The sequence below is a fragment of the Crocuta crocuta genome, unplaced genomic scaffold (genome assembly GCF_008692635.1).
Source record: "Crocuta crocuta isolate KB4526 unplaced genomic scaffold, BGI_CrCroc_1.0 scaffold61, whole genome shotgun sequence".
Taxonomy (NCBI): Eukaryota; Metazoa; Chordata; class Mammalia; order Carnivora; family Hyaenidae; genus Crocuta; species Crocuta crocuta.
The window spans coordinates 8075111-8080718 of record NW_027528369.1 but is presented as its reverse complement, the minus strand read 5'-3'; the positions used below and the strand labels follow the sequence as shown (position 1 = coordinate 8080718).

General features: G+C 58.1%; 1 protein-coding gene across 2 annotated transcripts in view; it reads left to right on the top strand.

The window, feature by feature from the left end:
* The first annotated feature begins 250 nt into the window (after positions 1-250).
* The window catches only part of ZDHHC7 (zDHHC palmitoyltransferase 7), a 14130-nt gene continuing 8772 nt past the window's right edge, over positions 251-5608 (top strand). Inside the window, exons 1-2 of one of the 2 annotated variants that reach the window (XM_077754083.1) lie at positions 251-2354; positions 2791-2876. The gene's annotated coding sequence lies outside the window, so the exon portion shown is untranslated. Of the gene's footprint in view, positions 2355-2440; positions 2877-5608 lie in introns of those variants that run through there. The other variant, XM_077754082.1, reaches the window with a different exon arrangement.

The following is a 5608-nucleotide window of genomic DNA, read 5'->3' as shown; positions in this document are numbered from 1 at the left end:
GTAGCTGCCTCACGGTTGGGTTTGCTTCGCGTGCTGCTTCTGTGCCTGAAGCAGAGAGTTGCTTATTCCTGCTTTTTATAGGTCATCAGTGGGCGTATGAATACACCACAGTGAGTTTAAACAGCATCGTAACATAAACACGAATACCAGACTCGAGGCTAGACATTCTTTTTACTGCAGTAGAGAAAGTAATTATATCAGGATTCTTTTTTTTTTTTTAAGATTTTATTTTTTTTAAGTGATCTCAACACCCAACATGGGGCTCGAACTCACAACTCCGAGATCACGGTCACACGCTCTGCCCGCTGAGCCAGCAGGCACTCTTCTTGATTCTTTTATGTAGTAACTCATCAGCACGGAATACTGATGTCTTGTGTTTGTTTGTTTTCAGTTTGTGTTTGAGAGTACATTTTCTGTTTACAGCCAAGGTAAAAAGCGAGGGGAAAGGCTCAGAACCTTGTCTGAAGCGACATCTTGACTCCTGAGTGCAGTTTCTAGAGGAAACATCTGGCTGGAACTTGGCCTCCACTTGACCTTTCCCACCCGGCACACGAACCCGTGCTGGTTATTTCTCTCCTGTTCGTTCTTTTATTGCAGTGTAATCAACTTGATGGATGCCGTGTCCCTCTCAGGACGTGGCGCCTCTCTGTCAGCTGAGCAGGTGACCATGGGCTCTTCTCAGTCATGCTTCTTGTCGCCAAACCAGCTTTGGTTCCTTTCAAAAAAAATCCACATGGCCTGGTTTCAAGGGCCACGTAGATGGCAGAACACTGTTGATTGAGGCTTATCCATGTTGTTGCAGGCGTCTGTAGTTTTCTCCCTCTTCGTCGCTGAGAAGTGTGCCGTTGTACGAATGTACCATAGTTTTTCCGTTCGTCTCCTGGTGCTGATATTTGGATTGTTTCTAGTCTGGAAGGTTATGAATACAGCTGTGTAAGCGGTGCCATGCACGTGTGTGTTCACATTCATCTTTCTTGGGTAAATACCTCTAAGTGGAATTGTTGAGTCATAGGAGGGGCGTACAGCTTGGAGAAAGCGCAAGGCCCCTTTTCGACGTGGTTGTTGTGTCGGTTATTTTTTCATATTTATGCAAGTAACTGGGGATTTGGTCCCATTGTAGAGATTCTGCTCTAAACGTGATGTCTGAGCAGTCTTGTGTTCTGCAAAGCCCGTTTCACTTTATGGAAGTAAAGTGTTGTTACGTAAGCTTATTTGAAAACAGTTCAAAATATTACTACGTAATTACGGTTGTTAGCTATTGCATAGATATTTGAACAAAGTTATTATATATAAATACTATATTTAAAAAGCACCCCCCCTGTTAGTTTCAGCGGCTTGGGAGTCACGGCCACATTTGTTCCTTAGAGGTTCACAAGGGGCTCAGAGCTGGAAAGGTGCTGGGGGACGGTGGCCTGTGGGTGGGGGGCGGAAGGCACGCAGGGAGGTTGTCGGCTAAGTGCTGAGGGAGAAGCGGCTTCTGAGGGGTCTTGGGGGCGGTGCGCAGGGGAGAGGACAGGGCCCGGCCCCAGTGGGGGTAGGCAGACTTGAGGCAGGACGGTAAGCAGCTTCCGCTCTCCTCTGGAGGGTCTAGTGGTGGAGACTGGGAGCCCTGGGAGACACCTACCACCTCCTGACCCCTGGCCCCTCCTCCTCCCCCTCTTCCATGCCGGCCTCCTGGTGTCCCCGTCAGGGGTCTTAGTTTCAAAAGACAGACACCGACAGAGGGTTTGTGTAAGCAGAAGAATAACCTTTTGGAAGGAGACGAGAAAAAGAACGGACCGGCGCCGGGGCGGGACCTGCTAGTTGTATTTTACGCCCTCTCCTGACATCTTCCTCTGTCCCTTAGCTGTCCCTTTGGGAAAGTCCCTCCCTCTCTTGTCCAATCCTGGTTTTAAACTTCTGTCATCATTTTTATTTTCAGGAACTAGGAAGTTCGCAGAATGTTCCCCTTTTGTTTCACAGATACGATTTCACATTTCTTCTTAAGTTTTCTCTCTGCCTTTTGCCTGTTCTGTGATTCTTCCTGGGGCTCCAGCCTTTGGTGAGACCTGTTTTGGGGGTTTTTCAAAACATCTGACCTGCGTGTCAGAGCATCCCGCCGCGCACCTGCAGCATAGGCAGCCGTGTGCCGACTCAGCTTCGGGGAGACTGGAAATAAATGGACAGCGTGAAAAGAATCTCATGACAAGATTTGTGCTGGAAATAAAGACCATTTATGCTGGGGGTCCTGCCCGTCTTGGTATCTTCAGGCCTTTTTCCTTAGGGCCACGCAGTCTAGACAGGCCGCGTCTGGTGGCCGGCCTGCCGGTGACTGGGAGCCAGGAGGGAGCGCTGACGGGGAGTTGCTTCCTTCGGTAGGTGGTCCTCACTCGGTTCCCCGTTTTCCTCCGTCCCCGCGGGCCAGGTGCCCCCTGTCCGGCTCCCCTCCCCTCTNCGTGGCTGCTAAAACAGCTGTTGGCTTTGGGAACACGGGCTGGCCGGGTTGGGTTCGCGGCACCCCCGGGGATCGTGCTCAAGAGATTCTGGCCGATAGACTCGTGTTTCATGCTGGGGCAGGTGCAAAGGAAGTCGCTTCCTGTTTAGAGATGTCAGTCATCTCGTAGTTTACTAGCAATGGAAACGCAGAGGAGAAGCGGCTTCCCAGTCCAGGGTAGTTGTGAATAACAGAACTTTCTGCGTCAAGTGGGACGTTGGCGACACAGCTCCGGGGACTCACCACAGCCTAAGAGACGGTAGGTGCTTTTGTTGCAAGGGAAGTAACCGTTCTAATCCGACCGTGTTGTCTTTCAGATCCTGTCACTTAGCACACTATGCACCTTCAGATCCTGAAGAAAAGGCGCAAAATGTTCGAGTAATGTGCAGAGATCATTTGTGAGGTAAGCAGGGGACCCTGCCGAGCTGTGTGGCCGCTGCCCCCTTTCTGACGCGGCCGCTGACTGGGTTCATCGTAAGGGTGGTTTGTGCGGTATAGACGGTCAGCCTTTCTCTCGACCTGTGGCTTTGGCTCCCTCGCCGCCCTGAGGGGGCTCCGTGGGGTGCGTCCTAGGTGATCCCTAGGTGAGCGCCCAGTGAGAGTTCACGGAAAGCGCTACCCGGACGGGAGTCCCCTCACGTTGCAGCGATCTGCTTGCCACCTGCCGTGTTCTGGGGAACCGCTTTCTTCAATGTGAGCATGAACAGTGTGGACAGGGTCCCATTAAATCGGCCGTTAAAGTCAAACCATGACGACCTGCCAGCCGCTTGCCTAGCGGCGTGCACCACCTTCCGGGTTCCCTCAGAAGCGGTCGCAGTGCTCCGAGAGGGTGGTGGCACTGCCCTGAGTGGCGCCGGGGCTGTGAGTGGGGACAGGGCCAGGGGCCGGGGCTGCGGGAAAGGGGCCACAGGGCCGGGGCTGGGGGCCGGGGCTGTGAGTGGGGACGGGGCCAGGGGCCGGGGCTGCGGGGAAGGGGTCACAGGGCCGGGGCTGGGGGCCGGGGCTGTGAGTGGGGGCAGGGCCAGGGGCCGTGGCTGCGGGGAAGGGGCCGTGCCCTTGCCCCAGCCGCTGCTACGTTCAGTGTCACATCTGCTCAGATGTTCCCAGCATCTGCACGTTGGGTCTTCGTAAAGGGTTGCTTCTTCACTTCCTCCCCTCCCTTCCTGCCGCCTGCGCGCAGTGTAAACATGGTGACTCGGCAGAACGCCCGCACAGTTGATTACAGGGAACTGAATGTGCCCGGCCGAAGCGTGCCGGGGTCAGCGCTTGTTTTCCTGTGCGGTAGCAGATTCCCTCTGATCGCCTTGGGGGGACTTTACATGCGTGGCCCTAATGCACACAGACGTTCCGCGTCGGCGTCCTCGTAGGCATGTAGAGGAGCGTCCCGCACCCCCAGTGCTGGGCATGTATGCGCCTCCTGCACCGGCGCGCGGGGCGGGACTGGCTCGGCATTCGGTGCCCATCTCTAGAGCACCTGCTCCCGGGGCAGAGCTCCGGCCGCAGACGAGCCCCAACGTAGCCCGTAGCTTCTTGTCTTGCTGTCGGGCAGGCGAGTGCCCACCTGTCACGGGGCGCATCCTGCTTGAGGAGGGGCCACAAAACGGATGCTGGTCGCAGGGATTTTCCTGCTTGAGGCCTTGATGTATAGTTACAATTCGCCCAGACCCTTTTATGGAAACCACTGCAAAACTAAACTGCTTACATCTGAGACGGGGCCCGGTTTCTCGGTGCTGCACCTGCCGAGTAACAAACATGCCCTTGGGAATCGGGGGGCCAACAGCGCGCACCAGACCAGAGCTCCGGGGGCGCGGGGAGAGGGCCGGGCCCTGCGCGGGAGCCCGTCAGGGAGGGAGAAGGAGGTCTGTGCGCCATGGGCAGTGCTGGTGAGCGGCCCGAGCGTTCCGGGGAAAGAAGCTTCCAGTCCCTGCTTCGGCCCTGACAGAATTGGGCCGGATGGGGGTGTAGGCAGCGCCAGAGCGCGGTCCTCGGATGGTCACGTGTGGGCGCGGCAGCCCTTCCCAGGGTGCTCCTCAGGGGAACGGTACCTGTCCGTGTGGCTCTGGGGTGAGGACTGCGAGCCTGCAGGGCGCGGGGGCTCCTGGGGACCGAGCGGACCCATGGGAAGGCGGGCAGACGGGCTGCCCCGCCAGTGGATGGGAAACGCCTGCTGGAAGGCTGGCTGTGATCTGTCCACACTCCTTGTATCTTAGTTCCTTCTGTGTCATTCAGAAAACAGCCTCAAGTGAGGTGTGTCCGGCCTGCAAGCTGGGGTATTTTATCGACTGAGGGAAAGCGGGGCCAGTCTCACTTGTGCGCCGAGTGGCCCCTCCTGACTCTGGCTCCTCGCGTGCGTCTGAGGAAGGGTGCGCCCTGCCTGCAGGCCCCTGGGGCCCCGCCCGCGTCCTCGCTCCTGTGCAGCGCGTCCTCGGGGCCCCTGATGAAAGGCCGCGGGCGTTTCTCCTCCCTGTGCACAAACACCAGGGCCAGGCGAACCCCGAGTGCCCCGTGCCATGGTGACGAGTACTCAGCGCCCCGGGCGCTGTCCGAGCAGGGCGTGCACGCCGGCCCCAGAGGAGCGCGGGTTCCTCCGAAGCTCCCCGACGCCCCGTGCTGTCGGGCAGCAGCGAAGGAAACACGGGAGGGGGTCCGGGCGCGGCTCCGCCGGCGGTAACGCGGGAACAAGAGTGTTAAGAGACGAAGGCGGAGAGCAGGGCACTCGGGAAACCGCACAGAGCTCAGGGCGACAGAGGGGATGCGGAGCGCACCGCAGCTGCCCGAGGAAGGCAGGCGGGGGTCCGGGCTCGAGGGGCCGCGCACAGACGCGGCATGGGCTCGCTGACGAGGGCGGCGGCCGCGGCACGACTCACTTGGTGTCCACCGGGGCTGCGGAGGCCGCATCCAGCTGCTTTCTGTTACCTTTGTTCAGCCGTGGCCGTGGCCATGGCCGGCCGTCGGCGGCTGTGCGTGCCCGGGTGTCACCCGCGCCGCAGGGTGTGCGGTGTCTTGGGCTGGAAACTAGTCCCCGCGGTGAAAGGTTTTAAAATTCAGATCTTGTCCAGTTGCTCATGTCCCTTTCTGCCGGGGGCAGACTCTTGGTGGAGTGTGGGCCGGAGCCGCGGAGCCGTCGGGGGCAGC